The sequence below is a fragment of the Pan troglodytes genome, chromosome 15 (assembly GCF_028858775.2).
Source record: "Pan troglodytes isolate AG18354 chromosome 15, NHGRI_mPanTro3-v2.0_pri, whole genome shotgun sequence".
In the NCBI taxonomy this organism is placed as follows: Eukaryota; Metazoa; Chordata; class Mammalia; order Primates; family Hominidae; genus Pan; species Pan troglodytes.
The window spans coordinates 8,473,245-8,500,307 of NC_072413.2; the positions used below are offsets into that span (position 1 = coordinate 8,473,245).

Below are 27,063 nucleotides of genomic sequence, written 5' to 3' on the forward strand. Positions count from 1 at the left end.
TATGTCACAAAGCACCTGTAGCAGAACCTTGAAAACGATAACATCACCTGTTTGATCAGTGGAAATGTATATCACAAAGCCCCCTGTAGGCATAGCCCAGACAATTGTTACATCAGCTGGGTGAGCAGTGGAGAGATCTGTCACAATGCCCCTGTAGGCAGAGCTTAGACAAAGGTTACATCACCTGGGTGATCAGTGCAGAGATATGTCAAAATGCTCCTGTAGGCTGAACCTAGACAGGAGTTACATCAACTGGGTGATCAGTGCAGAGATATGTGAGTATTCCCGTGTAAGCAGAGTCTAGACAAGTGTTACATCACCTAGGGTATCAGTGCAGGTATAAGTCATAAAGCCTCCTGTAGGCAGAGCGTAGACAAGAGTTCCCTCCCCAGGGTGATCAGTGCAGAGATGTGTCACAAAGCCCCTGTAGGCAGAGCCTAGAAAAGAGTTTCATCACTTGGTTGATCAGATCAGAGATGTGTCACAATGTCCATGTAGGCAGATCTAAGACAACTGTCCATCACCTGGGTGATCAGTGCAGAGACATGTACCATTGTTTCCTGTAGGCAGTGCCTAGACATGAGTTGCATCACCTCAGAGATCAATGCATGAACGTGTCACAAAGACTTCTGCAGGCAAAGCCCATACAAGGCTTACATCACCTAGGTGATTAGTGAAGTGATATGTCACAAAAATCCATGTAGACAGAGCCTAGAAAAGAGTTACATCACCTGGGTGATCAGTGCAGATATTTGACACAATGCTCTCATGGACAGAGCCCAGACAAGACTTCCATCACCTCGGTGATCAGTGCAGAGATATGTTACAAATCCCCCTGTAGGCAGAGTATAGAGAAGAGTCCCATTACCTGGGTGATCAGTGCAGAGATATTTCACAATGTCCACTGTAGCAGAGAGTGGACAAGTGTTACATAACCCAGGTGATCTGTGCAGAGCTATGTCAAAATTCCCCAGTAGGAAGAGCCTAGATAAATGTCACATCAGCTGGGTGATCAGTGCAGAGATACGTCACAATACACCCTGTAGGTTGAGCCTAGAGAAGAGTTACATCACCTGGGTGATTAGTACAGAAATATATCACAAAGCCCCTGTAGGCAGAGCCTAAACAAGAGTTATATCACCTGGGTGATTAGTACAGAAATATATCACAAAGCCCCTGTAGGCAGAGCCTAAACAAGAGTTACATCACCTAAGGGATCAGTGCAGAAATATGTCACAAAGACCCTGTAGGCCGAGCCTAGACAAGAGTTACATCTCCTGGGCGATCAGTGCAAAGATATGTCACAAAGCCCCCTGTACACAAATCCCAGAAAATGGTTACATCACCTGGGTGTTCAGTGGAGATATCTGTCACAATTCCCCTTTAGGCGCAGCTTAGACAAGCATTACATCACATGAGTGATCAGTGCAGAGATATACCACTATGCCCCCATAGACAGATCCAAGACAAGAGTCCATCACCTGGGTGATCAGCGGAGATATCTGTCACAATTCCCCTTTAGGCGCAGCGTAGACAAGAGTTACATCACATGAGTGATCAGTGCAGATATATGTCACTATGCCCCCATAGGCAGATCCGAGACAAGAGTCCATCACCTGGGTGATCAGTGAAGAAAGATGCCATAATGCCACCAGTAGACAGATATAGAGAAGAGTTACATCATCTGTGTGATCAGTGCAGAGATATGTCTCAATGCCCCTGTAGACAGAGCCTAGACAAGATTCCCATCACCTGGGTGATCACTGCAGAGTTATGTCACAATGCCCCCTTTTGGCAGAGCCTAGACAAGTGTTACATCACCTGGGTGATCAGTGCAGAGATGTGTCACAAGCCCCTGTAGCGAGAGCCTAGACAAGTGTTACATCAGCTGTGTGATCAGTGCAGTGACATGTCACAATATCCCTGTAGCCATATCCTTGACAAAGGTGACATCACCTGGGTGATCAGTGCAGAGTTATGTCACAAAGTCTCTTTAGGCAGATCCTAGACAAGAGTTACATCATTTGGATGATCAGTGCAGAGACATGTCACAATGCCACTGCAGGCAGAGCCTAGACAAGAGTTACATGACCTAGGTGATCAGGGCAGAGATACTTCACAAAGTCCCTGTAGTCAGAGCCTTGAAAAGTGGTACATCACCTGGGTGATCATTGCAGGGATATGTCACAAAGCATCCTATAGGCAGATCCTAGAAAATAGTTACATCACCTGGGTGATCAGTGCAGAGATATGTCACAATGCCACTGTTGGCAGAGCGTAGACAAGAGTTCCATCAGCTGGGTGATCAGTGCAGAGTTATGTCACAATGCCCCCGTAGGCAAAGCCTTGGCAAGTGGTATATCACCTGGGTGATCATTGCAGGGATATGTCACAAAGCACCCTGTGGGCAGATCCTAGAGAAGAGTTAAATCACCTGGGTGACGAGTGCAGAGATGTGTCACAAGCCCCCTGTAGGCAGAGCCTAGACAAGTGTTATATCACCTGGGTAATCAGTGCAGTGACATGTCACAGTGCCGTGTAGCCAAAGCCTAGACTAAAGTTACAGCACCTGGGAGATCAGTGCAGAGATATGTCACAATGTCCCCAGTAGGCAGAGACCAGGCAAGAGTTGGATCACCTCGGGATCAGTGCAGAGATATATGTCAATCCCCCTGTGGGCACAGCCTAGGCAAGAGTTTGATCACCTCGGGATCAGTGCAGAGATATGTGTCAATCCCCCTGTGGGCACAGCCTAGACAAGAGTTATATCACCTCGGTTAACAGTGCAGGGATATGTCAAAATGCCCCTGTAGACAGAGCCTACCCAAGTGTTACATCACTTAGGTTATCAGTGCAGAGATATGTCACAATACCCCCTGTAAGCAGAGCCTAGACAATAGTTACATCACCTTGGTGATCAGTGCAGAGATATTTCACAATGCCCTCTGTAGGCAGAGAGTGGAAGAGAGTTACGTAGCTTAGGTGATCTGTGCAGAGCTATGTCAAAATGCCCCAGTAGGCAGAGCCTAGATAAATGTTGCTTCACCTGGGTGATCAGTGCAGAGGTACGTCACAATACACCCCGTAGGTGGAGCCTAGACTAAAGTTACATCACCTGGGTGATCAGTGTAGAGATAAGTCACAATGCCCGCATAGGCAGAGCCTAGACAATATCCCATCACCTGGGTGATCAGTGCAGAGATATGTCACAAAGCCCCCGCTGGCACATCCTAGACAAGAGTTGAATCACTTTGTTGATCACTTCAGAGATGTTTCATGCTGACTGTTTTCTCCCGGAGCTCTTCGGGCACCCGGAAACATGCAGGGAAGGGTGGAAGACCCGCATGGTGCCATTGTTCTACTTGCCAGTTTCCAAACCGCCCACACTGCAGACTCCCCATGTTGCCACACACGGGAATCCATCGTTAGGCCATCATGCCCGGGATGTTTCTTCTCTCTGGGGTCTCGCTCTGGTCTCCTACGTGGAAAAGAACGACAGCCACACGCCTGCGTGTGTGAGACTGTCTCGGCAACGGCGACACCCACAGGCACTGCCTCCTTCACGGAGAGAGGGCCTGGAACACTCAAGACTCCCACGGAGGTTCAGTTCCACACTCCCCTCCACCCTCCCCGGCCGGTTTCTCCCTCCTGAAGACACGTGGGAGCCCAGAGAGTGGCTTCCAGTTCCCGCGGGATTCCTAGAGAGGTCCAGAGAGCCAGCTCCCGAAACGCACACCCCTCACCCCTTCCCCCTCGCCCCCTTCCTCTTTGTCTCTCCGGCCCCAACACCGCCATCCCCTCGCCCTCCCCCTCACCCCACCACCCCCCGGCCGCAGGCCTCGAAGCCCTGGGACCATTCTGGTGTGTGGCAGGCTGTCCCAGGGGTCACCGCCATTCATGAAGGGGTGGAGCCTGCCTGTCTGCTGGCCTTTATAAGAGCTGCTGGCTGGGTGTCCAGGCAGGCCTCCTGGATGCACCTGCCACAGTGGACAGGCCAGCTGAGGTGCACGGGAGCCCGCCGGCCTCTCTGTGCCCGTGTCCGTCCGTGAAATTCCGGCTGGGACTCCCCACGATGCCCTCCCAACACCTTCGGACGGCACCCTCCCCTCGGAAGCCCAGGGATGGGGACGGCGAAGTAGACTCGTTTGTACCCAGAGCCAATGCTAGGCCTTGCAAGAATGCTTTGAGCGGAACCCGTAACCGGGCATCACCATCAGAGAAGGGCTGGCCCAGGTCATCGGTATTCCGGAGCCCAGGGTCCAGATTTGGTTTCAGGATGAGAGGTCACGCCAGCTCAGGCAGCACCGGGGGGAATCTCGGCCCTGGCCCGGGAGACGCAGTCCGCAAGAAGGCAGGCGAAAGCAGACCGCCGTCACCGGATCCTAGACCCCCCTTCTCCTCCAGGCCTTGGAGAAGGATCGCCTTCCAGGCATCGCCGCCAGGAAAGAGCTTGCCAGAGAGACGGGCCTACCGGAGTCCAGGATTCAGATCTGGTTTCAGAATCGAAGGGCCAGGCACCGGGTACAGGGAGGCAGGGCGCCCACGCAGGCAGGCAGCCTGTGCAACGCGGCCCCCAGCGGGTGTCTCCCTGCTCCCTCTTGGGTCGCCTTCGCCCACACCGGAGCGTGGGGAATGGTGCTTCCTGCACCCCACATGCCCTGCGCACCTGGGGCTCTCCCACAGGGGGCTTTCGTGAGCCAGGGATGGAGGGCTGTCCACGAGCTCCAGCCCAGCCAGGCCGGGCCGGCAGAGTGGATATCCCAACCTGCCCCGGCATGCAGAGATTTTGCCTAACCCTCCCCTGCTCCCCCAGAAGGGGCGCTCTCCCACCCTCTGGTTCCTCGGTGGCCTCCGCACCCGGGCAAAAACCGGGCGGACTGGGACCCGCAGCGCAACGGCCTGCTGGGCCCTCACATGGTGGGACAGCCTGGGCCCACTCAAGCGGGGCCAAAAGGCCAAGGTGATCTTGCGCCACCCGCGTCCCAGGGGAGTCCGTGGTGGGGCTGGGTCTGGGGTCCCCAGGTCACCGGGACGGCGTGGGAACCCCAAGCCAGGGCAGCTCCACCTCGCCAACCCACGCCCCCGGACGCCTCCGCTCGGCAGGGGCAGATGCAAGGCATCCAAGCGCTCTCCCAGGTGCTCCAGGAGCCGGGGAGCTCGTCTGCACTCCCCTCTGGCCTGCTGCTGGATGAGCTCCTGGCGAGCCAGGACTTTCTGCAGCAGGCACAACCTTTCCTAGAAACGGAGGCCATGGGGGACATCAAGGCATTGGAAGAGGCCGCCTCGCTGGAAGAACCCCTCAGCGAGGAAGATTACCGGGCTCTACTGGAGGAGCTTTAGGACTCGGGGTTGGGACGGGGTCAAGTTGGGGCAGGGCTGTGGCCTCTCTTTTGCGGGGAACACTTGGCTTGCTATGGAGGGAGGTGTCTTCCCCCCGCCCCCTCCACCGTGCTGACAGGCCTCAGATTCCTGCCTTCTAGGTCTAGGCCCGGTGAGAGACTCCACACAGCAGAGAACTGCCATTCTTTCCTGGGCATCCCGGGGATCCTAGAGCCAGCCCAGGTACCAGCAGGTGGGTCGCCTACAGTACACGCGCGGGTTTGTGGGCAGCCGCCTGGGCTTTGGGAGCAGCCCGGGCAGAGCTCTCATGTCTTTCCACCAACCCATCCCCGCCTGACCATTCAATCCCCACCCCCACCCCCCACCCCTGAAAAATGCGTCTTTCCCTGGGCTGGGTGGAGACCCCCGTCCCGCGAAACACTGGGCCCACGCATCGTCCAGGCTTGACACCCCTCCTGCAGCTCGCCTCCTCTGCGCCTCTGCGTCACTGTCGTCGGCCCGCCCGTGGCCCAGCGGCCTCCCAGCTTCCACAATGGAGCGCCTGGCGGCGGAACGCAGACCTCTAGCTCTCTTTGCCGGCCTCCTGGCTAGACCTGCGCTCATTGTGCACACTGGATGACGTGCAAGGGAGCCCGCTGTCCCATCTTTGCCCTTGTCTGTCCGTGAAATTCCGGCAGAGGCTCTCCCAACACCTAGTGATGCTCTTAAGTCAAAGCCTGGAGAATACTTAAATCTCCTGGATGATCAGTTCAGAAGTATGTCACAATGCCCTCTCCCTGCAGAGCCTAGAGAAGATTTGCAACATTTGGGTGATCAGTGCAGAGATATATCACAAGGGCCCCTGTACAAAAAGCCTGCAAATGATTTACATCACCTCAGTGATCAGTGCATAGGTATGTCAGAAATCCCCAGTAGGCTGAACCTAGACAAGGGTTACATCACTTAGGTGATCAGTGTAGAGATATGTGAAAATTCCCGTGTAGACAGAGGCTAGACAAGTGTTACATCACCTAGTGATCAGTGCAGGGGTAAGTCATAAAGCCTCCTGTAGGCAGAGTGTAGACAAGTGTTTCCTCCCTGGGGTGATCAGTGCAGAGATATGTCCCAAAGCCCCTGTAAGCAGAACATTGACAAGGGTTACATCAACTGTTTGATCAGTGGAAATGTATATCCCAAAGCCCCCTGTAGGCAAAGCCCAGACAATTGTTACATCATCTGGGTGAGCAGTGGAGAGATCTGTCACAATGCCCCTGTAGGCAGAGCTTAGAAAAGGATTACATCACCCGGGGATCAGTGCAGAGATATGTCAAAACCCTCCTGTAGGCTGAACCAAGACAGTAGTTACATCACCCGGGTGATCAGTGCAGAGATATGTGAGAATTCCCGTGTAGGCAGAGCCAAGACAAGTGTTACATCACCTAGGTTATCAGTGCAGGTATAAGTCATAAAGCCTCCTGTGGGCAGAGCGTAGACAAGAGTTCCCTCCCCACGGTGTTCAGTGCAGAGATGTGTCACAAAGCCCCTGCAGGCAGAGCCTAGACAAGAGTTTCATCACTTGGTTGATCAGTTCAGATATGTGGCATAATCTCCATGTAGGCAGATCTGAGACAAGAGTCCATCACCTGGGTGATCAGTGAAGAGATATGTACCAATGTCCCCTGTAGGCAGTGCCTAGACAAGAGTTGCATCACCTCAGAGATCAGTGAATAGATATGTCACAAAGCCTTCTGTAGGCAAAGCCCATACAATGCTTACATCACCTAGGTCATCAGTGCAGTGATATGCCACGCAAATCCCTGTAGACAGAGCCTAGACAAGAGTTACATCACCTGAGTGATCAGTACAGATATTTGACACAATGCCCCCATAGAAAGAGCCTAGACAGGACTTCCATCACCAGGGTGATCAGTGCAGAGATATGTCACAAATCTCCCTCTAGGCAGAGTATAGAGAAGAGTCCCAACATCTGGGAGATCAGTGCAGAGATATTTCACAATGTCCCCTGTAGGCAGAGAGTGGTCAAGAGTTACATAACCTAGTTGATCTGTGCAGAGCTATGGCAAAAGCCCCCTGTAGGCAGAGCCTAGATAATTGTTACATCACCTGGGTGATCAGTGCAGAGATACGTCACAATACAAACTGTAGGTAGAGCCTGGAAAAGAGTTACATCAACTGGTTGATCAGTGCAGAGATATTTCACAAAACCCCTGTAGGCAGAGCCTAAACAAGAGTTACATCACCTGGGTGATCAGTGCAGAATTATGTCACAAAGCCCCTGTAGGCAGAGCCTAAACAAGAGTTACATCTCCTGGGTGATCAGTGCAAAGCTATGTCAAAAAGCACCCTATAGACAAATCCCAGAAAATTTTTACATTACCTGGGTGATCAGTGGAGATATCTGTCACAATTCCCCTTTAGGCGCAGCTTATACTAGCGTTACATCACATGAGTGATCAGTGCAGAGATATGTCACTATTCCCCCACAGTAAGATCCAAGACAAGTGTCCATCACCTGGGTGATCAGTGCAGAAATATGCCACAATGCCACTAGAAGGCAGATATAGACAAGAGTTACATCACCTGCGTGATCACTGCAGAGTTATGTCACAATGCCCCTGCAGGCAGAGCGAAGACAAGTGTCCCTTCACCTGGGTGATCAGTGCAGAGTTATGTCACAATGCCCCCTTTTGGCAGAGCCTAGACAAGGGTTACATCACCTGGATTATCAGTGCAGAGATGTGTCCCAAGCCCCTGTAGCCACAGCCTAGACAAGAGTTACATCACTGTGTGATCAGTGCAGTGACATTTCACAATGTCCCTGTAGCCATATCCGTGACAAAAGTGACATCACCTGGGTGATCAGTGCGGAGATATGTCACAATGTCTCCGATAGGCAGAGCCTAGACAAGAGTTACATCACCTGGGTGATCAGGGCAGAGATATGTCACAATGCCCCCTGTAAGCAGACCCCAGACAAGAGTTGCATCACCTCGGTGATCAGTGCAGAGATATGTCTCAATGCCCCCTGTCAGCGAAGCCTATACAAGAGTTACATCATCTCGGTGATCAGTGCAGTGATATGTGAAAATGCCCCTGTAGGCAGAGCCTAGACAAGAGTTACATCACCTGTGTGATCAGTGTAGATATATCACACAATACACCCTGTAAGCAGATCCTAGACAGAGTTACATCACCTGGGTGATCAGTGAAGAGATATATCATAAATCCCACTGTAGGCAAAGCCAAGAAAAGTTTTACATCACCTCAGCGACCAGTGCAGACATATGTCCCAATGTCCCTCTAGGCAGAGCTTAGACAAGAGTCACATCTCCTGGGTGATCAGTGCAGAGATAAGTCACAATGCCCCCATAGCCAGCGCCTAGAAAAGAGTTACATAACCTTTGTGATACATGCACAGTGATGTCACAACGCCCTCTGTAGGCAGAGACTAGAAAAATGTTACATCACCTGGGTGATCAGTGCAGAGATATGTCACAAAGTCCCCTGTAGGCAGAGCATAGAGAAGAGTTGCATCACCAGGGTGATCAGTGCAGAGATATGTCACAATGTCCCCTGTAGGCAAAGTCTAGGCAAGAGTTACATCACCTTTGTCATCAGTTCAGAGATATGTGAAATCGCCCCTGTAGGTAGAGCCTACACAATAGTTACATCACCTAGTTGATCAGTGCAGAGATATTTCACAATACCCCCTTTAGGCAGATCCTAAACAAGAGTTGAATCACCTGGGTGATCAGTGCAGAGATATTTCACAATGCCCCGTGTAGGCAGAGAGTGGACAAGAGTTACATAACCTAGTTGATCTGTGCAGAGCTATGTCAAAACATCCCTGTACACAGACCTAGATAAATGTTACATCACCTGGGTGATCAGTGCAGAAATACGTCACAATACCCCCTGTAGTTGGAGCCTAGAAAAGAGCTACATCACCTGGGTGTTCAGTGCAGAGATACGTCACAGTATCCCCTGTAGGTGGAGCCTAGAGAAGAGTTACATCAGCTGGATGATCAGTACAGAAATATGTCTCAAAGCCCCTGTAGGCAGAACCTAAACAAGAGTTACATCACCTGGGTGATCAGTGCAGAAATATGTCACAAAGCTCCTGTAGGCCAAGCCTAGACAAATGTTACATCTCCTCGGGGATCAGTGCAAAGATACGTCACAAAGCCCCCATAGACAAATCCTAGAATATTGTTACATCACCTGGGTGATCAGTGGAGATATCTGTGACAATTCCCCTTTAGGCGCAGCTTAGACAAACGTTACATCACATGAGTGATCAGTGCAGAGATATTTCACCATGCCCCCTTTGGGCAGAGGCTAGACAAGAGTCCCATCACCTAGGTGATCAGTGCAGAGTTATGTCACAATGCTCCCTTTAGGCAGAGCCTAGACAAGGGTTACATCGCATGGGTGATCAGTGCAGAGATGTGTCACAAGCCCCCTGTAGCCAGAGCCTAGGCCAGTGTTACATAAGCTGTGTGATCAGTGCAGTGACATGTCACAATGTCCCTCTGGCCATATCCTTGACAAAAGTGACATCACCTGGGTGATCAGTGCGGAGATATGTCACAATGTCTCCAGTAGGCCGAGCCTAGACAAGAGTTACATCACCTGGGTGATCAGGGCAGATATGTGTCACAATGCCCCCTGTAAGCAGATCCCAGACAAAAGTTGCATCACCTAGTTGATCAGTGCAGAGATATTTCGCAGTACGCCCTGTAGGCAGAACCTAGACAAGAGTTTAATCACCTGGGTGACCAGTGCAGAGATATTTCCCAATGCCCCCTTTGGGCAGAGTGTAGAAAAGAGTTACATCACCTAGGTGATCAGTGCAGAGATTTGTCAAAATTCCCTGTAGGCAGTGCTTATAGAAGTGTTAAATCACCTAAGTGATCAGTGCAGAGATATGTCACTAAGCTCCTGTAGGCAGAACTTAGATGAGTTACATCACCTGAGTGATCAGTGCAAAGATATGTCACAATGCCCCCATAGGCAGATCCAAGACAAGAGTCCGTCACCTGGGTGATCAGTGCAGAAATATGTCACAATGCCATCTTAGGCAGAGCCTAGAAAAAAGCCCCATCACCTGGATAATTAGTGAAGAGTTATGTCACAAACTCCCTTTAGGAAGATCCTAGACAAGTGTTACATCGCTTAGATGATCAGTGCAGAGATATGTCACAATGCCACTGTAAGCAGAGCCTAGACAAGTGTTACATGACTTAGGTGATGAGTGCAGAGATACATCGCAATGTCCCTGTAGGCAGAGCCTTGACAAGTGGTACATCATCTGGGTGATCATTGCAGGGATATGTCACAAAGCTCCCTGTAGCAGATCCTAGAAAAGAGTTACATCACCTAGGTGATCAGTGCAGAGATTTGAAAAAATTCCCTGTAGGCAGTGATTATAAAAATGTTACATCACCTAAGAGATCAGTGCAGAGATATGTCACAAAGCTCCTGTAGGCAGAACTTAGATGAGTTACACCACCTGGGTGATCAGTTCAGAGATACGTCAGAAGCCCCCTGTAGGCAGAGCCCAGACAAGAGTTATATCAGCTGGGTGATCAGTGCACTGATGTGTCACAATGCCGTGTAGCCAGCGCCTTGACTAAAGTTACAGCACGTGGGAAATCAGTGCAGAAACATGTCACAATGTCTCCAATAGGCAGAGACAAGGCAAGAATTGGATCACCTCGGGATCAGTGCAGAGATACATCTCAATCCCCCTGTGGGCACAGCCTAGAAAAGAGTTACATCACCTCGGTTAACAGTGCAGAGATATGTCAAAATGCCCCAGTAGGCAGAGCCTACACAAGTGTTACATCACTTAAGTGATCAGTGCAGAGACAAGTCAGAAAACCCACTGTAAGCAGAGCCTAGACAAGTGTTACATCAGCTGTGTGATCAGTGCAGTGACATGTCACAATGTCCCTGTAGCCATATCCTTGACAAAAGTGACATCACCTGGGTGATCAGTGCAGAGATATTTCATAAATCCCGCTGAAGGCAAAGCCTAGACAAGTTGTACATCACCTCAGCGATCAGTGCAGAGATATGTCCCAATGTCCCTCCAGGCAGAGCTCAGACAAGAGACACATCTCCTGGGTGATCAGTGCAGAGCTAAGTCACAATGCCCCTGTAGGCAGAACATAGAGAAGAGTTGCATCATCTGGGTGATCAGTGCAGAGATATGTCACAATGTCCCCTGTAGGCAGAGCATAGAGAAGCGTTGCATCACCTGGGTGATCAGTGCAGAGATATGTCACAATGTCCCCTGTAGGCAAAGCCTATGCAAAGGTTACATCACCTTTCTCGTCAGTTCAGGGATATGTGAAAACGCCCCTTAAACAGAGCTTAGAAAAGAGTTAAATCACCTAGTTGATCAGTGCAGATATATTTCACAATATCCCCTGTAGGCAGATCCTAGACAAAAGTTGAATCTCCTGGGTGATCAGTGCAGAGATATTTCACCATGCCCCCTTTGGGCAGAGGGTAGACAAGAGTTACATCACCTAGTTGATCAGTGCAGAGATTTGTTAAAATTCCCTGTAGGCAGTGCTTATAAAAATGTTACATCACCTAAGCGATCAGTGCAGAGATAAGCCACAAAGCTCCTGTAGGCAGAACTTAGATGAGTTACTTCACCTGGGTGATCAGTGCAAATGTATGTCACAAAGCCCCTTGTTGGCAAAGCCTAGACAATAGTTACTTCACTTGGATGATCACTGGCGAGATCTCTCACAGTTCCCCTGTAGGCAGAGCTTATACAACGATTACATCACCTGGGTGATCAGTGCAGAGATATGTCACAATGCCCCCATAGGCAGATCCAAGACAAGAGTCCGTCACCTGGGTGATCGGTGCAGAAATATGTCACAATGCACCCTTAAACAGAGCCTAGACAAAAGCCCCATCACCTTGATGATCAGTGCAGAGTTATGTCATACAGTCCCTTTAGGCAGATCCTAGGCAAGAGTTACATCACTTGGATGATCAGTGCAGAGATATGTCACAATGCCACTGTAGGCAGAGCCTAGACAAGAGTTACATGACCAAGGTGATCAGTGCAGAGATACATCGCAATGTCCCTGTAGGCAGAGGCTTGACAAGAGGTACATCACCTGGGTGATCTTTGCAGTGATATATCAAAAAGAACCCAGTAGGCAGATCCTAGAAAAGAGTTACATCACCTGGGTGATCGGTGCAGAGATTTGTCAAACTTCTCTGTAGGCAGTGCTTATAAAAGCGTTACATCACCCAAGTGAACCGTGCAGAGATATGTCACAAAGCTCCTGTAGGCAGAACTTAGATGAGTTACATCACATTCGTGATCAGTGCAAAGTTGTGTCACAAAGCCCCCTGTAGGCAAAGCCTAGACAATAGTTACATCACTTGGGTGATCAGTGGCGAGATCTCTCACAATTCCCCTGTAGGCATAGCTTATACAAAAGTTACATCACCTGGGTGATCAGTGCAGAGATATGTCCCAATGCCCCCATAGGCAGATCCAAGACAAGAGTCCGTCACCTGGGTGATCAGTGCAGAAATATGTCACAATGCCCCCTTATCAGAGCCTAGACAAAAGCCCCATCACCTGGATGATCAGTGAAGAGTTATGTCTCAAAGTCCCTTTAGGCAGATCCTAGAGAAGTGTTACATCAATTGGATGATCAGTGCAGAGATATGTCACAATGCCGCTGCAGGTAGAGCCTAGACAAGAGTTACAGACCTTGGTGATCAGTGCAGAGATAGATCGCAATGTCACTGTAGGCAGAGCCTTGACAAGCGGTACATCACCTGGGTGATCATTGCAGGTATATGTCACAAAGCACCCTGTAGGCAGATCCTAGACAATAGTTACATCACCTGTTTGAACAGTGCAGAGATATGTCACAATGCCACTGTAGGCAGAGCCTAGACAAGAGTTACATGAACCAGGTGATCAGTGCAGAGATACATCGTAATGCCCCTGTAGGCAGAGCCTTGACAACTGGTATATCACCTGGGTGATCATTGCAGGGATATGTCACAAAGCACCCTGTAGGCAGGTCATAGAGAAGAGTTATGTCACCTGGGAGATCAGTGCAGAGATATATCACAAGCCCCCTGTAGGCAGAGTCTAGACAACATTTATATCACCTGGGTGATCAGTGCAGTGACATGTCACAATGCTGTGTAGCCAGAGCCTAGACTAAAGTTACAGCACCTGGGAGATCAGTGCAGAGATATGTCACAATGTCCCCAGTAGGCAGAGACCATGCAAGAGTTGGATCAACTCAGGATCAGTGCAGAGATATGTCTCAATCCCCCTGTGGGCACAGCCTAGACAACAGTTGCATCACCTTGGTTAACAGTGGAGAGATATGTCAAAATGCACCTGTAGGCAGAGCCTACACAAGTGTTACATCACTTAGGTGATCAGTGTAGAGATATGTCACAACACCCCCTGTAAGCAGAGACTAGAGAAGGGTTACATCACCTGGGTGATCAGTGCAGAGATATGTGACAAGGCCCCTTTAAGCAGAGCCTAGACAATAGTTACATCACCTGAGTGATCAGTGCAGAGATCTGTCACAATGCTCCTTTAGGCAGAGCTTAGACCAGAGTTACATCCCCTTGGTGATCAGTGCAGATATATGTCACAATGCCCCTATAGGCAAATCCAAGACAAGAGTCCTCCACCTGGGTGATCGGTGCAGAAATATGTGACAATGCCCCCAGTAGGCAGAGCCTAGAGTAGAGTCCCATCACCTGGTTGATCAGTGCAGATATATTTCACAATGCCCCTGCAGGCAGAGCATAAGCAAGAGTTACATCATCTCGGTGATCAGTGCAGAGATATGTCACAAGGCCCCCTATAGGCAGAGCCTGGACAAGAGTTACATCACCTCGGTGATCAATGCAGTGATATGTCACTATGCCCCGTAGGCAGAGCCTAGTCAAGCTTTAAATCACCTGCATGATCAGTGCAGAGATATGTTACAAAGGAACCATACACAGAGCCTAGGCAAGAGTCCCATCACCTGGGTGATCAGTGCAGAAATATGTCACAATGCCCCCATAGGCAGATCCAAAACAACAGTTACATCACCTGGGAGATCAGTGTAGAGATAAGTCAAAATCCCCCCATAGGCAGAGCCTAGACAACAGTCCCATCACCTGGGTGATCAGTGCAGAGATATGTCACGAAGCCCCGGTAGGCAGAGCCTAGACAAGTGTTACATCACTTTTTTGATCAGTTCAGAAATGTGTCATGCTGACTGTTTTTTCCCGGAGCTCTGCAGGCACCCGGAAACATGCAGGGAAGGGTGGAAGACCGGCATGGTGCCTTTGCTCTCCTTACCGGTTTCCAAACCGGTCTCAATGCAGACTCCCTATGTTGCTGCACATGGGAATCCATCGTCAGGCCATCACGCCGGGGAGCCATCTTTTCTCTGGGGTCTCGCTCTTGTCTCATACCTGGAAATGAACGAGAGCCACACGCCTGTGCCTGTGAGACTGTCCCGGCAATGGCGACACCCACAGGCACTGCCTCCTTCACGGAGAGAGGGCCTGGAACACTCGACTCCCACGGAGGTTCAGTTCCACACTCCCCTCCACCCTCCCAGGGCGGTTTGTCCCTGCTGAAGATGCGTGGGAGCCCAGAGAGGGGCTTCCAGTTCCCACGGGATTCCTGGAGAGGTCCGAAGAGCCAGCCCCCGAAACGCGCCAGCGTCACCCCTTCCCCCTCGCCCCCTTCCTCTTTGTTTCTCTGGCCCCACCACCACCATCACCATGCTGTCCGCCCCAACCCACCATCCCCCGGCCACAGGCCTGGATGCTCTGGGACCCTTCCAGGGTGGGGCAGGCTGTCCCAGGGCTCACCGCCATTCATGGAGGGATGGAGGCTGCCTGCCTGTTGGCCTTAATAAGAGCCGCTGGATGGGTGTCTGGGCAGGCCTCCTGGCTGCACCTGCCGCAGTGCACAGGCCGGCTGAGGTGCACGGGATCCTGCCAGCCTCTCTCTGCCGGTGTCCATCTCTGAAATTCCGGCTGGGGCTCCCCGCGGTGGCCCTCCCCAAAACTTCAGACAGTACCCTCACCACGGAAGCCCAGGTACGGTGAAGACGAAGGAGACTCTTTTGGACCCCATTCTGAAGCGAGGCCATAAGAGGCTTCTTTGAGTGCAACCCGTACTCGGGCATTGCCACCAGAGAACGGCTCGTTCAGGCAATCGGCATTCCGGAGCCCAGGGTCCAGATTTGGATTCAGAATAAGAGGTCATGCCAGCTGAGGCAGCACCGGAGGGAATCTCGGCCGTGGCCCGGGAGACGAGGCCTGCAAGAAGGCAGGTGAAAGCGGACCGCCATCACCGGATCCCAGAACGCCCTGCTCCTCCAAGGCTTTGAGAAGGATCGCTTTCCAGGCATCGCCGCCAGGGAAGAGCTGGCCTGGGAGACGGGCCTCCCAGAGTCCAGGATTCAGATCGGGTTTCAGAATCGAAGGGCCAGGCACCGGGGACAGGGAGGCAGGGCGCCCACGCAGGCAGGCGGCCTGTGCATCACGGCCCCTGGTGGGTGTCACCCAGATCCCTCGTGGGTCGCCTTCGCCCACACCGGCGCGTGGGTAACGGGGCTTCCCACACCCCACGTGCCCTGCGCACCTGGGGCTCACCCACAGGGGGCTTTCATGAGCCAGGGAGCGATGGCCATCACCGTGCTCCAGCCCAGCCAGCCCGCGCCAGTAGAGGAGATCTCCCAACCTGCCCTGGCACGCGGGGATTCTCCCTACGCCGCGCCGGCTCCTCCAGAAGTGTCGCTCTTCCACCCTCAGGCTCCTTGGTGGCCTCTGCACCCGGTCAAAATCCAGGAGGACCAGGACCCGCAGCGCGACAGCCTGCCAGGCCCTTGCACGGTGGGACAGCCTGGGCCCACTCAAGCGGGGCCACAGGGCCAAGGTGTGCTTGCGCTGCCCGCGTCCCAGGGGAGTTTGTGGTGGGGCTGGGCCCGGGGTCCCCATGTCTCCAGGGTGGCATGGGAACCCCAAGCCGGGGCATCTCCAACTTGCCTGCCCATGCCCCCTGAGACCTCCACGCAGCAGGGTCAGATGTAAGGCATCCTGGTGCCCCCCTAGGCGATCCAGGAGCCGGGACGCTCGTCTGCACTCCCCTCCAGCCGGCTGCTGGATGAGGTCCTGGCGAGCCCGGAGTTTCTTCAGCAGGCACAAACATTCCTAGAAACGGAGGTCCTGGAGGAGCTGGAGGCCTTGGAAGAGGTCGCCTCGCTGGAAGCACCCCTCAGCGAGGAAGAATACCGGGAAATGCTGGAGGAGCTTTAGGACGTCAGGTTGGGATGGGGTACGGTCGTGTAGGGTCAGGGCGGTGGCCTCTCTTTCGCGGGGAACACCTGGCTGGTTATGCAGGGGCGTGTCTTCCCAACGCCCCCTCCACCAGCCTGACTGGCATGGGATTCCTGCAATCTAGGTCTACGCCCAGTGAGAGACTCCACACAGCGGAGAACTGCCATTCTTTCCTGGGCATCCTGGGGATCCCTGAGCCGGCCCAGGTACCAGCAGGTGGGCAGACCACTGTGCACTCGTGGGTTTGGTGGCAGCCGCCTGGGCTGTGGGAGAAGCACGGGCAGAGCTCTAAGGCCTTTCCACCACCCCACCACTGCCTGACCAACCCGTCCCCACCCCCACACCCCACCCACGTAAAATGGATCCTCCCCTGCGATGGGTGGAGACCCACGTCCCGTGAAACACCAGGCCCGCGCAGCGTCCAGGCCTGACACGCCTCCGGCGGCTCGCCTCCTCTGCGCCTCCGCGCCACCATCGCTGGCCCGCCCGTGCCCCTGCAGCCTCCCAGCTGCCACCATGGAGCACCTGGCGGTGGAATGCAGACCTCTAGCTCTCTTTGCTGGCCTCCTGGCTACACCTGCACTCATTGCGCACCCCAGCTGACATGCAAGGGAGACCACTGGCCTCTCTGTGCCCTTGTCCATCAGTGAAATTCCGGCTAAGGCTCTCCCAACACCTTCAGACGCTCTTTATTCAAAGCCTGGAGAGTAGTTACATCTCCTGGATGATCACTTCAGAAATATGTCACAATGCCCCTCCCTGCGGAGTCAAGAGAAAATTTCCACCATTTGGGTGATCAGTGCAGATATATATCACAATGTCCCTTGTACAAAAAGCCTGGAAATGATTTACATCACCTCGGTGATCAGTGCATTGGTATTTCAGAAATCCCCAGTAGGCTGAACCTAGACAAGGGTTACATCACTTAGGTGATCAGTGTAGAGATATGTGAAAATTCCCGTGTAGACAGAGCCTACACAAGTGTTACATCACCTAGTGATCAGTGCAGGGATAAGACATAAAGCCTCCAGTAGACAGAGTGCAGACAAGTGTTTCCACCCTGGGGTGATCAGTGCAGAGATATGTCATGAAGCCCCTGTAGGCAGAACCTTGACAAGTGTTACATCACCTGTTTGATCAGTGGAAATGTATATCACAAAGGCCCCTGTAGGCAAAGCCCAGACAATTATTACATCACCTCGGTGAGCAGTGGAGAGATCTGTCACAATGCCCATGATGGCAGAGCTTAGACAAGGGTTACATCACCTGGGTCATCAGTGCAGAGATGTGTCACAATGCGACCATAGGCAGATCCAAGACAAGAATCTGTCACCTGGGCGATCAAGGCAGAGATATGTGAGAATTCCCGTGTAGGCAGAGCCTAGACAAGTGTTACATCACCTAGGTTATCAGTGCAGGTATAAGTCATAAAGCCTCCTGTAGGCAGATCATAGACAAGAGTTCCCTCCCAGGGTGATCAATGCAGAGAGGTGTCGCAAAGACCCTGTAGGCAGAGCCAAGACAAGAGTTTCATCACTTGGTTGATCAGTTCAGAGATGTGTCACAATGTCCATGTAGGCAGATCTAAGACAAGAGTCCATCATCTGGGTGATCAGTGCAGAGATATATACCAATGTCCCCTGTAGGCAGTTCCTAGACAAGAGTTGCATCACCTCAGAGATCAGTGCATACATATGACACAAAGCCTTCTGTAGGCAAAGCACATACAAGGATTACATCACCTAGGTGATCAGTGCAGTGATATGTCACACAAATCCCTGTAGACAGATCCTAGACAAGAGTTACATCACCTGGGTGATCAGTGCAGATATTTGACACAATGCCCACATAGACAGAGACTTGACAACACTTCCATCACCTGGGTGATCAGTGCAGAGATATCTCACAAATCCCCCTCTAGGCAGAGTATAGAGAAGAGTCCCATCACCTGGGTGATCAGTGCAGGGATATTTTACAATGCCCCCTGTAGGCAGAGAGTGGACAAGAGTTACATAACCTAGGTGATCTGTGCAGAGCTATGTCAAAACGCCCCTGTAGGCAGAGCCTAGGTAAATGTTACATCACCTGGGTGATCAGTGCAGAAATAGGTCGCAAAGCCCCTGTATTCAGAGCCTAAACAAGAGTTACATCACCTGGGTGATCAGTGCAGAAATATGGCCCAAAGCCCCTGTAGGCCGAGCCTAGACACGAGTTACATCTCCTGGGTGATCAGTGCAGATATATGTCACAATGCCCCCATAGGCAGATCCAACACAAGAGTTACATCACCTAGGTGATCAGTGTAGAGATATGTCACAATGTCCCCATAGGCAGAGCCTATACAAAAGTCCCATCACCTGGGTGATCAGTGAAGAGATATGTCACAAAGACCCTGTAGGCAGATCGTAGACAAGAGTTACACCACTTTGTTGATCAGTTCAGAGATGTGTCATGCTGACTGTTTGCTCCCAGAGCTCTCCGGGCACCCGGAAACATGCAGGAAAGGGTGGAAGACCCACATGGTGCCAACGCTCTCCTTGCAAGTTTCCAAACCAGCCACACTGCAGACTCCCCATGTTGCGGCACATGGGTATCCATCGTCAGGCCATCACGCCGGGGAGGCATCTTATCTCTGGGGTCTCGCCGTGGTCTCCTACGTGGAAATGAATGAGAGCCACAGGCCTGCGTGTGTGAGACTGTCTCGGCAACGGCGACAACCACAGGCACTGCCTCCTTCACAGAGAGAGGGCCTGGAACACTCCAGACTCCCACGGAGGTTCACTTCCACACTCCCCTCCAACTTCCCAGGCCGGTTTCTCCCTGCTGAAGATGCGTGGGAGCCCAGAGAGTGGATTCCAGTTCCCGCGGGTTTCCTAGAGAGGTCCAGAAAGCCAGCCCCCAAAACGCACCCCCCTCACCACTTCCCCCTGGCCCCCTTCCTTTTCGTCTCTCCGGCCCCACCACCGCCATCACCACGCCCTCTTCCCACACCCCACCACCCGTTGACGCCCTGGGACCCTTCCGGTGTGGGGCGTGCTGTCCCAGGGCTTACCGCCATTCATGAAGGGGTGGAGCCTGCCTGCCTGAGGGCCTTTATAAGAGCCACTGGCTGGCTGTCTCGGCAGGCCTCCTGGCTGCACCTGCCACAGTGCACAGGCTGGCTGAGGTGCACCGGAGCCTGCCAGCCTCTCTCTGCCCCTGTCCGTCCTAGAAATTCTGGCTGGGGCTCCCCGCGATGGCCCTCCTGACACCTTCGGACTGCACCCTCCCCGCAGAAGCCCGGGGATGGGGATGGCGACGGAGACTCATTTAGACCCAGAGCCAAAGCTAGGCCCTGCGAGCCTGCTTTGAGTGGAACCCATAGCCGGGCATCGCCACCAGAGACCGACTGACCCAGGCCATCAGCATTCTGGAGCCCAGGGTCCAGATTTGGTTTCAGAATGAGAGGTCATGCCAGCTGAGGCAGCACCGGCGGGAATCTTGGCCCTGGCCTGGGAGACGTGGCCCACAAGAAGGCAGGAAAAAGCGGACCACCGTCACCAGATCCCAGACCGCCCTGCTCCTCCGAGCCTTTGAGAAGGATCGCTTTCCAGGCATCGCTGCCAGGGAAGAGCTGGCCAGAGAGACGGGCCTTCCAGAGTACAGGATTCAGATCTGGTTTCAGAATCGAAGGGCCAGGCACCCGGGACAGGCTGACAGGGCGCCAGTGCAGGTAGGCGGCCTGTGCATCGCGGCCCCCGTCGGGTGTCACCCTGCTCCCTTGTGGGTCGACTTCGCCCACACTGGCGAGTGGGGAACGGGGCTTCCCGCACCCCACATGCCCTGTGCGCCTGGGGCTCTCCCACAGGGGGCTTTCGTGAGCCAGGGAGCGTGGGCCGTCACCGTGCTCAAGAACAGCCAGGCCTCGTCGGCAGAGGGGATATCCCAACCTGCCCCGGCAAGTGGGTATTTTCCCTAGGCAGCCCCGTCTCCTGCGGAAGGGTCGCTCTCCCACCCTCAGGCTCCTTGGTGGCCTCCGCACCCAGGGAAAACCCGGGATGACCCGGACTCGCAGCCTGACATCCTGCCGGGCCCATGCGCGGTGGGACAGCCTGGGCCCGCTCAAGCGGGGCCACAGGGTCAAGGTGTGCTTGCGCCACCTGCATCCCAGGGGAGTCTGTGGTGGTGCTGAGGCCGGGGTCCACAGGTCCCCAGGACGGTGTGGGTACCCCAAGCTGCGGCATCTCCAACTCGCCTGCCTGCGTCCCCTGAGGCCTCCACGCGGTAAGGTCAGATGCAAGGCTTCCGGCACCCCCCCAGGCGCTCCAGGAGCCAGTGCGCTCATCTGCACACCCCTCCGGCCGGGTGCTGGATGGGCTCCTGGCGAGCCCGGAGTTTCTGCAGCAGGCGCAACCTTTCCTAGAAACGGAGGCCCTGGGGGAGCTGGAGGCCTTGGAAGAGGCCGCCTCGCTGGAAGCACCCCTCAGTGAGGAAGAATACTGGGCTCTGCTGGAGGAGCTTTAAGATGCGGGGTTGGGACGGGGTCGGGCACGGGAAGGGTGGTGGCCTCTCTTTCATTGGGAAGACATGGCTGGCTATGGAGATCGTGTCTTACCCCTGCCCCCTCCACCGGGCTGACGGGCCTGGGATTCCTGCCTTCTTGGTCTAGGCCCAGTGAGAGACTCCACACAGCAGAGAACTGCCATTCATTCCTGGGCATCCCGGGTATCCCAGAGCCGGCGCAGGTACCAGCAGGTGGTCAACCTACTGTGCTCGCGCGGGTTTGCGGGCAGTTGCCTGGGCTGTGGGAGGAGCCCGGGCAGAGCTCTCATACCTTTCCAAAACCCCAGCACCGCCTGACCATCCCCTCCCCACCCCACCCCCCACCCCCTGAATAGGCCTCCTCAGCTGTGCTGTGTGGAGACCCCTGTCCTGTAAAACACCCGGCCCGCGCAGCACCCAGGCCTGACTCCCCTCCAGCGGCTCGCCTCCTCTGTGCCTCCGCACCACTGTCGCCGGCCTGCCCGTGTCCCTGCAGCCTCCCAGCTGCCACCATGGAGCTCCTGGCGGTGGAATGCAGACCTATAGCTCTCTTTACCGGCCTCCTGGCTAGACCTGCGCTCATTGAGCACCACGGCTGACATGCAAGGGAGACTGCTGGCCTCTCTGTGCCCTTGTCCATCCGTGAAATTCTGGCTGAGGCTCTCCCAATACCTTCCGACGCTCTTTGTTCAAAGCCTGGAGAATAGTTTCATCCCCTGGATGATCACTTCAGAAATATGTCACAATGCCCCCTCCCTGTGGAGCCTAAAGAAGATTTGCATCATTTGGGTGATCAGTACAGAGATATATCACAATGTCCCCTTTGCAAAAAGCCTGGAAATGATTTACATCACCTCGGTGATCAGTGCATAGGTATGTCAGAAATCCCCAGTATGCTGAACCTAGACAAGGGTTACATCACTTAGGTGATCAGTCGAGAGATATGTGAAAATTCCCGTGTAGACAGAGCCTAGACAAGTGTTCCATCACCTAGTGATCAGTGCAGAGATAAGTCATAATGCCTCCTATAGGCAGAGTGTAGACAAATGTTTCCTCCCTGGGGTGATCAGTGCAGAGACATGTCACAAAGCCACTGAAAGCAGAACCTTGACAAGGGTTCCATCACCTTTTTGATCAGTGGAAATGTATATCACAAAGCCCCCAATAGGCAAAGCCCAGACAATTTTTACAGCACCTGGGTGAGCAGTGGAGTGATCTGTCACAATGCCCCTGTAGGCAGAGCTTAGACAAGGGTTACATCACCTGGGTGATCAGTGCAGAGATATGTCAAAACGCTCCTGTAGGCTGAACCTAGACAGGAGTTACACCAAAGGGCGATCAGTGCAGAGATAGGTGAGAATTCCCGGGTAGGCAAAGCCTAGACAAGTGTTACATCACCTAGGTTATCAGTGCAGGTATAAGTCATAAAGCCTCCTGTAGGCAGAGCATAGATAAAAGTTCCCTACCCAGGGTGATTAGTGCAGAGAAGTGTCACAAATCCCCTGTAGGCAGAGCGTAGACAAGAGATTCATCACTTGTTTGATCAGTTCAGAGATGTCTCACAATGAACATGTAGGCAGATCCAAGTCAAGAGTCCATCATCTGGGTGATCAGTGCAACATATGTACCAATGTCCCCTGTATGCAGTGCCTAGACAAGAGTTGCATCACCTCACAGGTCAGTGTCTGGATATGTCATAAAGCCTTCTATAGCCAAATCCCATACAAGGCTTACATCACTTAGGTGATCAGTGCAGTGATATATCACACAAATCTCTGTAGACAGAGCCTAGACAAGACTTCCATCACCTGGTTGGTCAGTACAGAGATATGTCACAAATCCCCCTCTAGGCAGAGGATAGAGAAGAGTCCCATCACCTGGGTGATCAGTGCAGTGATATTTCACAATGACCCCTGTAGGTACAGAGTGGACATGAGTTACATAACCTAGGTGATCTGTGTAGAGATACTTCACAATCTCCCCTGTAGGTGGAGCCTAGACAAGAGTGACGTCACCTGGGTGATCAGTGCAGAAATATGTCACAAAGCCCCTGTAGGCAGAGACTAGAGAAGAGTTACATCACCTGGGTGATCAGTGCAGAAATAAGTCACAAAGCCCCTGTAGGCAGAGCCTAGACAAGAGTTACATCTCCTGGGTTATCAATGCAAAGATATATCACAAAGCCCCCTGTAGAAAAATCCCAGAAAATTGTTACATCACCTGGGTGATCAGTGGAGATATCTGTCACAATTCCCCTTTAGGCACAGCTTACGCAAGCGTTACATCACATCAGTGATCAGTGCAGAGATATGTCACTATGCCCCCATAGGCCGATCCAACACAAGAGTCCATCACCTGGGTGATCAGTGCAGAAATATGCCATAATGCCGCCAGTAGGCAGATATAGACAAGAGTTACATCACCTGCGTGATCACTGCAGAGATATGTCACAAAGCCCCTGTAGGCAGAGCCTAGACAAGAGTCCCATCAACTGGGTGATCAGTGCAGAGTTATGTCACAATGCTGTCTTTTAGCGGAGCCAAGACAAGGGTAACATCACCTGGGTGATCAGTGCAGAGATGAGTCACAAGCCCCCTGTAGCCAGAGCCTAGACAAGAGTTACATCAGCTGTGTGATCAGTGCAGTGACATGTCACAATGTCACTGTAGCCATATCCTTGACAAAAGTGACATCACCTGGGTGATCAGTGCGGAGATATGTCACAATGTCTCCAGTAGGCAGAGCCTAGACAAGAGTTACATCACCGGGGTGATCAGGGCAGAGATATGTCACAACGCCCCCTGTAAGCAGATCCCAGACAACAGTTGCATCACCTCGGTTATCAGTGCAGAGATATGTCTCAATGCCCCCTGTCGGCAAAGCCTATACAAGAGTTACATCATCTCGGTGATCAGTGCAGTGATATGTCAAAATACCCCTGTAGGCAGAGCCTAGACAAGAGTTACATCACCTGGGTGATCAGTGCAGAGATATGTCACAATGCCCCCTGTAGGCAGTGCATAGAGAATAGTTGCATCACTTGCGTGATCAGTGCAGAGATATGTCTCAATGTCCTCTGTAGGCAGAGCATAGATAAGAGTTGCGTCACCTGGGTGATCAGTGCAGAGATATGTCACAATGTCCCCTGTAGGCAAAGACTAGGCAAGAGTTACAACACCATTGTCATCAGTTCAGGGATATGTGAAAACGCCCCTGTAGGCAGAGCCTAGACAAGAGTTACACCACCTAGTTGATCAGTGCAGTGATATTTCACAATCCCACCTGTAGCAAGTTCCTAGAAAAGAGTTGAATCACCTCCGTGATCAGTGCAGAGATATGTAACAATGCCACTGCAGGCAGAGCCTAGACAATAGATACATGACCTAGGTGATCAGTGCAGAGATACATCGCAATGTCCCTGTAGGCAGAGCCTTCACAAGTGGTACATCACCTGCGTGATAATTGCTGGGTTATGTCACAAAGCACCCTGTAGGCAGATCCTAGAAAGGAGTTACATCACCTATGTGATCAGTGCAGAGATATGTCAAAATTCCCTGTAGGCAGTGCTTATAAAATTTTTATATCACCTAAGTGATCAGTGCAGAGATATGTCACAAAGCTCCTGTAGGCAGAACTTAGATGAGTTACATCACCTGGGTGATCAGTGCAAAGTTATGTCACAAAGCCCCCTGTAGGCAAAGCCTAGACAATAGTTACATCACTTGGGTGATCAGTGGTGAGATCTCTCACAATTCCCCTGTAGGCAGAGCTTATACAGCAGTTATATCACCTGGGTGATCAGTGCAGACATATGTCACAATGCCCCCATAGGCAGATCCAAGACAAGAGTCTGTCACCTGGGTGATCAGTGAAGAAATACGTCACAATGCCCCGTTATGCAGAGACAAACAAAAGCCCCATCACCTGGATGATCAGTGCAGAGTTATGTCACAAAGTCCCTTTAGGCGGATCCTAGACAAGTGTTGCATCACTTGGATGATCAGTGCAGAGATATGTCACAATGCCACTGTACGCAGAGCCTAGACAAGGGTTACATGAGCTAGGTGATCAGTGCAGAGATACATCGCAATGACCCTGAAGGCAGAGCCTTGACAAGTTATATATCAATTGGGTAATCATTTCAGGGATATGTCACAAAGCACCCTGTAGGCAGATCCTAGGGAAGAGTTATATCACCTGGGTGATCAGTGCAGGGATATGTCACAAGCCCCCTTTAGGCAGAGCCTATACAAGGGTTATATCACCTGGGTGATCAGTGCAGTGATATGTCACAATGCCGTGTATCCAGAGCCTAGACTAAAGTTACAGCACCTGGGAGATCAGTGCAGAGATATGTCACAAGGTCCCCAGTAGGCAGAGACCAGGCATGAGTTGGATCACCTCGGTATCACTGCAGAGATATGTCTCAATCCCCCTGTGGGCACGGCCAAGACAAGAGTTACATCACCTGGGTGATCAGCGCAGAGATATGTGACAAGGCCCCATTAAGCAGAGCCTAGACAATAGTTACATCACCTGAATGATCAGTGTAGAGATCTCCAAACCTGCCCCGGCAAGCAGGGATTTTGCGTACGCTGCCCCGGCTCCTCCAGAAGGGGTGCTCTCCCACCCTCAGGCTCCTCGGTGGTCTCTGCACCCGGGCAAAAGCCGGGAGGCCCGGGACCCGCAGCGCGACGGCCTGCCGGGCCCTTGTGTGGTGGGACAGCCTGGGCCTGCTCTAGGGGGGCCACAGGGCCAAGGAGTGCTTGCGCCACCTGCGTCCCAGGGGAGTCCATGGTGGGGCTGAGGCCAGGGTCCCCAGGTCACCAGGGCGGCGTGGGAACCCCAAGCCGGGGCAGATGCAGCTCGCCAGCCCGCTCCCCCAGAAGTGTCCGCATGGCAGGTGCAGATTCGAGGCATCCCGGCGCCTTTCCAGGCTCTCCAGGAGCTGGGGCGCTCGTCTGCACTCCCCTCTGGCCTGCTGCTGGATGAGCTCCTGGCGAGCCCGGAGTTTCTGCAGCAGACGCAACCTTTCCTAGAAACAGAGGCCCCGAGGGAGCTGGAGGCCTTGGAAGAGGCCGCCTCGCTGGAAGCACCCCTAAGCGAGGAAGAATACCGGGCTCAGCTGGAGGAGCTTTAGGACCCAGGGTTGGGACGGGGTCGGGTCGGGGCAGGGCGGTGGCCTCTCTTTCAAGGGGAACACCTGGCTGGCTATGGAGTGGCGTGTCTTCCCACCACCACCTCCACCGGGCTGACAGGCCTGGGATTCCTGCCTTCTAGGTCTAGGCCCAGTGAGAGACTCCACAGAGCGGAGAATTGCCATTCTTTCCTGGGCATCCTGGGGATCCCATAACAGGCCCAGGTACCAGCAGATGGGCCACCTACTGCATACGGCAGGTTTGCGGGCAGCCACCTGGGCTGTGGGAGCAGCCCGGGCAGAGCTCTCATGCCTTTCCACCACTTCACCCCAGCCTGACCAACCCCTCCCCACACCCACCCCTGACACCCGGAAAATGTGTCCTCTCCTGGGCTGGGTGGAGACCCCCGTTCCGCGAAACACCGCACCCACGCAGCGTCCAGGCCTCACACCCTTCCGGCGGCTCGTCTCCTCTGTGCCTCCGTGCCACCGTCGCCAGCCTGCCCGTAACCCTGCAGCCTCCCAGCTGTCACCATGGAGCGCCTGGTGTGGGAACGCAGACTTCTAGCTCTCTTTGCCAGCCTCCTGGCTACACCTGCGCTCATTGTGCACCCCGGCTGACGTGCAAGGGAGCCCACTGGCCTCTCTGTGCCCTTGTCCATCCGTGAAATTCCAGCTGAGTCTCTCCCAACACCTTCCGATGC

General features: G+C 53.0%; 2 pseudogenes; both read left to right on the top strand.

Annotated features, from left to right (window-relative positions):
• The first annotated feature begins 3,269 nt into the window (after positions 1–3,269).
• On the top strand, positions 3,270–5,340 carry LOC134808420 (double homeobox protein 4-like protein 4; annotated as a pseudogene).
• A 14,596-nt stretch (positions 5,341–19,936) lies between these two features.
• On the top strand, positions 19,937–26,362 carry LOC134808421 (double homeobox protein 4-like protein 4; annotated as a pseudogene).
• The last annotated feature ends 701 nt before the right edge of the window (positions 26,363–27,063 follow it).